The sequence below is a fragment of the Neodiprion pinetum genome, chromosome 5 (genome assembly GCF_021155775.2).
Source record: "Neodiprion pinetum isolate iyNeoPine1 chromosome 5, iyNeoPine1.2, whole genome shotgun sequence".
Classification (NCBI taxonomy): Eukaryota; Metazoa; Arthropoda; class Insecta; order Hymenoptera; family Diprionidae; genus Neodiprion; species Neodiprion pinetum.
Genome location: NC_060236.1, coordinates 719,701 through 730,000, shown reverse-complemented (window position 1 = coordinate 730,000; position 10,300 = coordinate 719,701). Strand labels below are relative to the sequence as shown.

Genomic DNA, 10,300 nt, shown 5'->3' with positions numbered 1-10,300 from the left:
GAGAAAAAGGAAGAAAAATTAAAGAAAACATTCGTCCCCAACTAAATCTCTTTCGCCAATAATTTTGCATAATATTTTTCCTCGCCACACTACAAGTCTGACTTTGTTATAAATTTACTAAACACGACTGCACGGGTTCTGATCAAATTCTATTAAAAATCAATGATAATCACGATGATGGTATTAACAATAACAATAATAATAATTACGGCGATAATATCGACATGTTGAAAATAGATGAACAGTGAATAACGTGACACGACAGTCTTAAATAGGATAAAAAGAAAAAAAAAAAAAAGAAAGAGAAAACTGATACCATTGTCGTTGTTAACGAACGGATGAACGAGTCAACGAATGAATGAACGAACGAATGCGAATGTAGGTTGATTATTGACGTATACAGTTATAACACATCACGGTGTATCATGTGAGTAATTACAATATTGTTAATATAATATAATATAATCATTCACTATATACATGTATTATGCACGATCCATGACTATGGCTATGCATGTATACGTATATGTATATATCACGACGAGTGTATTATGTAAATACGTGATTCCGTAGTTGAGAATTGTCAACATTTTTCATCGTTGGATATTACGAGTATTGTTTTTTTTTTCTTTTTTTTTTGCAAAACATTCCGGAGGTGTCGAAGCGGCCCCTCTCGATCATGTGAAAATGTCGAGACGCGTGATAAAATATGTGCAAATTGATCGGTTGCCTCGAAAAGAGAGGTAGGAATAAAAAAAGAAAAAAAAAACAATACATGTGACAAAAGTTAAAGGTCATCGTGTATTTTTTCTTCCGTTCGATTTTTTCTCTCTCTTTCTCTCTCTCTTCTTCTTACAAGTCATTTTTTCCTTCGGTCTCGTTTTTGCTCCGGTTTTTTAATCATACAAGTAATAGGTTAAATATACACGTTTTCAACAAATTACAGGTTTAATATCATATATATATATATATATATATATACGTGCATATGTATTTACAATTGTAAAAATCTTACGCGCCAATCACTGCGTACGCAATCGATCATCATACATGATACAATAATAATTATAAGCAGTGCGCTATATGAATCTTTGTTGTACATATTATTATTATTGTTATTATTATCAATATTTATAATGTTATTGTGGTCATTATTATTATTATTATTATTACTATTCTTATTACTGTTACACATCCAAAAATGTGTAGCGGTGAATGAAAATATACGAATATTATTTAGGGTGATTACAAGTTGTTATTTATTTGCATACACTGCGAGAGTAGAACTAAAACGTAATCGTAATAATCATCATCATCATCACCATCAAGAACAGCAACAAAACAACAACAACATCAACAACGACAACAACAACAACAACAACATCAATAATAACAATAACAACAACGTAAATAACAATTATAACAATAGATTGTGTAACAACGAGAGAAACCTCGACGATTTTCAAAACGCACCTCCGTGAAAATGGACAATACAAAAAAAAAAAAATTTCAGACGGTCAGTAATGATTATTACTTATAATATTCTATTACCGGATGGTCAACGTTGAGGTAACATCAAACTCGTAGAGACTGAAATATATAACGCGTCGTATTTGAAGTTTTTGTAAGTTGTTTGTCGGTATGTATAATTAATACGATAGTTTTGTGATTAAAGAATATTATTCAACGAATTACGATTAATAATTAATAGTAAGTAATAATAATGATAATAATGATAGTAACAATGACAACAGCGTAGTTTTTAATTATTGTAAAACACACGCGGAACGGAAATGAACGCGTAAATTTATATATGTATAATAGGTACGTATACAATAATAATAGTAATAATAATATAATGTATTATACATATGTATAAATGTAACATTACGCAGTTAATGTAGAAACCCGAACGCGTCCCGTGATTTCAATAAGGTTTTACATGTTACGGTATCATCGCGATCGCGTTGGAACATCTTAAAATTCGTATATTCAAAAAATTTTCCAAAAATTTCCTATCTAACTACTCAGTGTACAATGCGGCAATAAATTTCGTTCCTCGTCGACTCCCAAGTTCCAACATATTATATTATATAATACGCTGCCGCCGCTCCGCTTTTCTTTTATACATATATCGCAGGTATTCGCATCGTGCGAATGCAATTGTAATATCGTCGCGACAAACCTCCCGCAATTACATTACAGGTATATCTCTAATAACACCCGCGATTTCTCTCTCCCTTTTTACAACAATTTTTCGAAATCTCCAAACTTTTTTTTTCTCTTCGTTATTCTCACTTCCTTCCACTCCTAATATATTCATAATCCCACCTCTTAATCGCCGATTTTCATCTCTGCTACATCTATTCGCCTTTGCCTGATATAATATATATATAATACGTACGCTTATAAGCCGTACTACATTATCCGAATTTCCATCACGTTTATCGTACACGTCAAGCAAAAGAAATATTTCCTGCACGCTCTTGTCCTCCGTTTCTGTCACTGTATTTTATACGTATACATGTATGTGTGTCTACGTGTGTGTTTTTTCTTTTTTCTTACCTTTATTGCTTATATTCGGTGGAAAAAAAAAAAAAAAAAAAAGAAAAAATGTAAAGATAATAGCGATAATAACAATGGACAACAATAATAACAACAATAATAGTAATAATAGCAATAATAATAATAACGATAAATATAATAATAACAATAACAATAATAATAATAATAATAATAATAATAATAATAATTGATATCACTCCGCGGGTATAATCAATTTTTCCAATAATTTAGTATCATTTATATATAATGAATGTATACATATACTTTGAATTATTATATTCAACGCGATATCTACACATGTACCACACTTTTTATTTTTATTTTTTTGTTTATTTTTTTTTTTTTTTACGTACAATTATACCCGTTCAATTTTATTGCCGAAGATTTTCATTGACTCGTTTCGAAATGGTGAAATTTGCGGTTCTTTGTTTTTTATTTTTGTTTATTTATTTATTTTTTTCTATCAAGTTACGTTTCGTATTTTTTCTTTTGTAATTCTTTTGTTTTTTTTCTCGCTTTTTCGTCTTCGTTAAATGAGAGAGACAAATGTAGGGTATCCCCCCCCCGCCCCCTTGGAAATGAAAAAGAAATAAAAAATAAAAACGACGCGCATTACGCACGTACGTATGATCGGCGTTATCACGATAATTTTTAATTTTCTTTTCATTTTATTATAATTATTGCATGTTGCAGCTCTCGCGGACGAATTAACGCTGGTTTGTCAACCGATTGACGATCATCGATGATTCGGGATCAAAATTTATCAAAGCCTTTACGGATATATATATATATGTGAAAGTAATGTTTTTTAATTGTAAATTATTTTTTTGTTTGCGAAAGTTGCTTTTCTTTTCCTTACGGATCTGTTTATTTTCCACGGTACGTAAATAAATCGATCAATCAATCAATCAGTCGATCGGCACAGCGCGTGTTTATACTTACGCAACTCGTTACGAGGACTATAAAAAATTATTATACATATATATTGCTTAGAAAACAGAAACATATATATATATATATATATATTACGTGTATTATATTGTATAATCAATTATACATACATGTATGTGTATATATTTTATCGATACAACGTAAAGAAGAAAATGTTAATTGGGTAAGTATTCGAGTACAAAGGATTTATTTCATAACCCGACTGTGATATTATTTATACGCCCCACGTATCTATCGTCCGACAATTAAAGCAGAAGAATCGTGGCGATGTCTGTCGGACTTTTGAAAAAAGAAGAGAAAAAAAAAAAAAAAGAAAACAACAACAAACAATTAGAAACAAATGGTACTTGGTGTGCTTCGTGTGTGTATACACATACCTATCTATATATGTATGTATAACAATGTAAAGTTACGCCGCTCTTCATCCTACAGACACTAAAAGCTACAATAGGTATCTAAACGTGGCTTCTTATTCGTTTTATCTAGCTTTGCGTGCAATGTTATTTAACGTTTGTTCATTCCCCCCTTGCCGCTATCGCCTTGCTTGCATTCTCAATTATCTTCGCCTTTTCGCAATTCGTCTCGCCTTCTCCGCGTTCGAAAAATTCATATTCTCGTCCCACAATCATGCGGATGTAAATCTTCGACTTTCTTTTCATCTCTCCTTACTTCTCACACGTATGCATACGGTAATACAATGTATATAGCACGATTTAACGAACGCGATATAATATAATTACACGTATTCATTTATCATTTATCATTTATCACTATCATTATCCTCATCATTGTTGTTGTTGTTGTTGTTGTTCTTGTTCTTGTTATAATTATTACGATCATTATTATTATTATTATTATTATTATTATTATTATTGTTATTGTTATTATTAATGTTGTTGTTGTTGTTGTTGTTAATCATTATTATTTATAAGTTTACGCATATATATTTATAGTATATTATTATAGTAATATATAAGTATAGTAATATGTTTGTTTGTTTTTTTTTTTGCACCCTCCTTTCACATCTTATTCTTTATCGTTCAACTTTTTTTTTCGATTTTTTTTTTGTTTCGTTTTTTTGTTTTTTTTTGCATTTTCTTTTAATTATTCATATAATAATAATAATATTGTATCGTACGTGTATTTTATGTCTATTGTATATGTTTATACGCATATATCGGCTATAATATATACATATGTGTGTAATTATAGTATTAATGTCATTATTATCATTATTATTATTATTATTATTCTTATCGTTATTACATTATTATTAATAATTATGATTATTGTAATAATTATTTTCATTATTGTTATTATTGTTATTGTTATTATTACCATTGTTTTGTTTTTTTTTTTTTTATTAAACTTAATCTCGTCGCTTCTCAAAAGTTCGTCTCGCTAAAACATGATGATTTATACGAAATGGCGGCGATCTTATTTCATTTTCGTTTTTCCTTTTTGTCTTTTTTTTTCTTCGCGGACAACCGCGCCTCTTCTACGTTATAATAATTGAATTAACGCGACGCAGCGTCTGCAAATTGCAACAAATCGAGGATCATCGCCACGCGACCGTTACTCTGCGCTTGATAATCATGACGTATTATCATTGTCATTGATATTAATATTATCACTATTTTTATAACTATTGAAAACCAACAACAACAACAACAACAACAACAACAACAATAATAATAACAAGTATATCTATGTACATATACATGTATGCAGGGGTATACATTTATAGACGTAATATAATATTTATCATTCTCATTTCTTAACCTTACTTTGTCGTACATATGTATAATATAATCATAATCAATATGGTTTGTTTATACATAATATCATTACGTTAACGCGCGTTGACTGTATATAATATAATATATTTATAATGTGTGTATACATATATATATATACATGTGCATACATGCATATATATATATATATACACATGTACATATTACATATTAGGTATTTTATATTCATATTTTGTCTTTTCGTTTTTCGTATTATTTATTCTTCTTCTCTTCTCATTTCGTGCGTCTCATTTTAATAATTGATCGTGTATAATAGCCGTTGTACATAATGGTTTTTTTTTTTTTTATATCGTGTTGGGGTTTTGTTTTGTTTATTTATTTATTTTTTTTATCGCCGATTCTTCTTCCCTGTGCAATTTCGAGAAGATGGGGGAGTTGTAATATTTTTTGGTAAGGAACGGTGGTGGGGGGTGGATGGTATATTTATTTTCTTTTTTTTCCTTCATCCTTGCTCGCTTTCGACGTTGGAACGCGGTGATAAGTAAATAAAAAAGAATTATTACACGTATCGCGAACAACGTGGTTGTCGATGAAAATGACGCGCGGTGATAAATTAACGAATGAGTCATATTTTACAATTATCTAATAAATAAATTTTTCCGCTCTTGCTAAGTATTCCCCTAATTTTTCAATATTTCACGCACCTTTGCTTCTGATTTTGAAGAAACAGAAAAGAAAATGAAATAAATAAAAACTACTGTTCGTGGCCGTTTTCTACAGTTCCTTTAATGCTTGTTACGAAAGATTTTTCTTCTTATTTTTGCTTCGTTTCATCCTATTCCCATTTTTTGACACCGTATTTTGTCCGATTGTACGTAAACCCATTGTTTCTCGAATGATGGTAAGAATGCTTTCTTACACACGTTTTTGTTGGAAAATTTCAGCGTTAATGGCTACCATTTTGTTTCGGCACGCAAATACCAGGTTTAACAGTGTTTGTCGTGAAATTTCGAGTTGAAAAAGAAAAAGAAAAAAAAAAAAAAAACGAAGCAACAACGAACGATGGTTTTAGTTTATCGATATATCTCGGGCGGGCATGTGAATTGTAATGGTTATACAAAAAATTAATTTTTTCTCCCCCCTCCAATTGATTTACGATAATACACATGTGTATAATATACATTTATATCGTATTACAATATATTGCTATATGTTGATAAAAATTGACTTCTCGTACTTTTATTCATATACATTTATATAAGAATATACATGTATGTATGTATATATATATGTACGTTTTTACGCATGCATATGCGTATGCATATATACACACACACACAATGTATTTCCACGAGTTAGATGCGGAAAGTAAGAAAACAAAATGGTAGCGATTTACCAACGCGTATAATATAAGTATAATAATTTGAAATTTACAATAAATTTACCCTGTTCTTGAATACAAGTTTTCAATATAAATATAATACATAAATATAACCGTAATCGCGTTATAATCAATATACGTTCAACATTCGTTCCTGTAATAATCTTGCGTTAAATTTATTTCAAAAACTCGACGACGACGATGATGATAATAATAATAATAACAACAATAATAATAATGATGATCATAATAACAACAATAATAATAATAATGGTTTTAATAAAAATAATAATCGTAATATAATAATAACGATAACAAAAATAATAACGACGATGTTTACTACAACGTCAACACATGACCGGCCAATCATTTTTCGAGTATGCTTTTTAAGCGTTACGTTAAAACAATTGGCCGAACGATTGGTTTCTTGTCGCTGGGTTTTTGCATTTTCTTTCAGTTTCTTTTTTTTTTATTTTCTTCTTCTTTGCATCTCGGCAAACCTGTCATATACTATATATATAATGTAATAATAACCTTACGTGACAAGATTCAGAAGTTATAGATTCAACTGTTAATTATTACTATTATTGTTATTGTTATTTCTTTACTTTTTTTTTTTATAATTATTATTACCGTTATTCGTGTAGATATTAAGCAAGGAGAAGTTGTGAAATTGAATAATTTTTTCTTTCCTCACTTTACATGTGTGTATATATATATATATATATATATATATATATTAGTACAATTAACAATTACCGCTGGAAATTTGTAATTTTCACTCCCGACATCATTTCCAGCCGCTCCGATTCCTTCCCCCCCCCCCCCCCCCGCCTTCCCGAGTTTTTTCCTTTTTTTATTTACCCTTCTTCCTTATTTACCCACACTCCTCTTCCTACCGTACCTTCCGAATTTAAACCTCGAAAGGATTGTGAACCGCGTGGAGAAAAGAAAAAAAGAGACTCGCAATGAAGAAATTGAAACAGGTGAACACATTTTATATACGCACGTTCGCTTCTCGATCTCTGTACATATGCATCATGTATGTATAATCTTTCATCCGTTATCCCATTACGTTTTCTTATTGTGTTTTTTTTTTTTTTTTTTTCTTTCTATCATTACAGGACGAACGATTCGCGTTTAAGTATTATTACATAATTCATACAAGGGATGTTAATTATTATGATACATTTCAATTTATAGTTTACCTCTTCGTTATTGGGTGAATAGGTACGTGTATGTATATCATAATAATAATAATAATAATAATAATAATAATAATAATAATAATAATAATAATAATAATAATAATAATAATAATAATAATAGCAATAATAATAATATAACGGCTTGCGGTTACGTATAGTATATGTTTATATGCTCAATTGAGTATGCCATTGTTTTTAAGTTATCGATTACGTTGGTATGTGTTTGTTGTATGTTTTATATTTATTTACCCTACCATCTTCCTTCTCTTATTAAACACGCGCATATCAATCAGCCAATTATTAATACCTCAGATATTTCGTTAAATTTGCAAATTTCTTATCTACATTATCATATACGTATACATAATTATGTATACATGCGTATGTATGTATGTATGTACATAACATGTATATAGATGCATCGTGAACGTATATATGTATATATATATATATATATATGTATGTATGTATATGTATAGATACCTGTATTGTTCTCGTAATATCATTCTCATTTATCGCCGTAATGCGTTGGATGTGGAAAAAAGTGTGTCCTGCGAAGAAAAGAGGGAAAACGACGAAAGGAAATAGAAGACGAGAGAGAACGATGAAATCGTGTAACCGCGGAGGAATAAGAGAACGGAAAATAATCGTGCAATCGGTAAATTCTTTACCCGGAACGCCGTGATACTTGGATGACGATATGGAGCTGGTCTAGTCATCGTACGTTGTCTATACCGCCTATACATGCACATATATATATACATATTAAGTGGTATTCGTACAGGTTATACTTTTGTAAGGTGTGTTAATCATGTTGGTGTATTTCTTCTCTCTCTTAATCCTCTCTTTGCTCTTAAATGTTAAGAATTATGTACGTTGTCAACTATATATTTATATATTAAGTATATATATATATATATATACATATATATGTATACTTGACCATTATTAATAATAGTAATATATTTAGCAATTCAATATAGTAATATTAATTGAATTAATTCAATAATTATATTATATTATATATTTGTAATATCATTATCATTATCATTATCATTATTATTATTATTATTGTTGTTATTATCATAACTACAACTATTATCATTATTATTATTTTTTAATTATTATTATTATTATTTCATTATTTTATTATTCAATGTCGGAGAACGGGCTGGCACCAATATAATCGCTTCGGCTGTAAATAACGTAGTCACACATGCCCGCGTATGTTTCCGTACACGTGTGCGTACATTTTTTACGAGTGTTCGTAATACATATATATATATGTATGTATATATACATATATATATGTGTGTGTGTGTGTGTGTATCGTGTATCCGGATGACATGGATATATATATATTCGATCGTAATTTGGATCGGTTTTCGTGATTTTTTTTTTTTCTCTTTGTTACGTCCATAATTGGCGTGTCATTTGATCGATCGTTTTCTTTTTTTTTTGTTTCTTCTTCCCTTTACTACTTTGAACCAAGTTCTATCCCCCTCCCCGCCCCCGTCGCTCCTCTTTCGGTGTAGGTGTGTCAACGTATTATTTGCTCGTGCCGTATTTGTAGTTTCTTCATACACGTACACGTGTATATATATAATATATGTATACATATATACATATACAGATATAAGACACGCTACGTTCATTTTTTTGTAATTTTTTTCTCGATATTTTTTCTCGTTTTCAAGAACCGCATTTTTCGTTTACAATTAGCGTAGTCAGTGTGTATATATATATGTATATATATGTATATATATTTTCTATTCGGCGAACGTCTCTCTTGTTGTTAACATTTTTAATTACCTTTATTATTCCCGGCAAGCATTTCCCTTTCGTTTAAATTATTTATTTTACCGTATCCTCCTCTCCGTTCCTTCCAACCTTTTTTCCACGTACACGCGTTAATCCGGCGTTTTTATTTATTTATTTTTTTACTTATTTAAATTTTTTTATTTCTCTCTTTAGCTTGTTCCAATTTCTTTACGCACCCGTCGCCACAATTCGCGCTCATATATCCTAAAGGCTTTGTGTTATCCACGGTTCACGACTCGAAATTCTCATTAAATACATTAATCGATCGCGTGTTCAAATATATATATATATATGTGTGTGTGTGTGTAATATAATTCAACGTATCGCGTAATCGTCTAGGTGTGTTATTCATATTATATATGTATTTAATTTTTATTACTCATTTTTCTTTTTCTTCTCGTTTCTTTGTTCGCTTGTCTTTATATAATATTTATTAATGCTCTCTTGTGTATGTGATGATATTTTTTATAATAATATACGTTTGTCCCCGTTGTTGTAATCTAGCCGTTAGTCGACCGTGCTGCCGAATTCTGCCCTCTCTTCCATCCTGCGAAATATCAAACAACACGGTTAATTATAATTATTTAAATTTATCTCGCGCGCGCGCAACTCGGACG

At 29.9% G+C, this 10,300-nt stretch overlaps 1 protein-coding gene across 16 annotated transcripts in view; it reads right to left on the bottom strand.

Moving 5' to 3' along the window:
• Positions 1-5,563: 5,563 nt before the first annotated feature.
• Positions 5,564-10,300, bottom strand: part of Rbp6 (RNA-binding protein 6) — a 406,618-nt gene continuing 401,881 nt past the window's right edge. For all 16 annotated transcript variants that reach the window (XR_011177226.1, XR_011177227.1, XM_069136327.1 and 13 more), the window contains one exon: positions 5,564-10,230. The gene's annotated coding sequence lies outside the window, so the exon portion shown is untranslated. The remainder of the gene's footprint in view (positions 10,231-10,300) is intronic.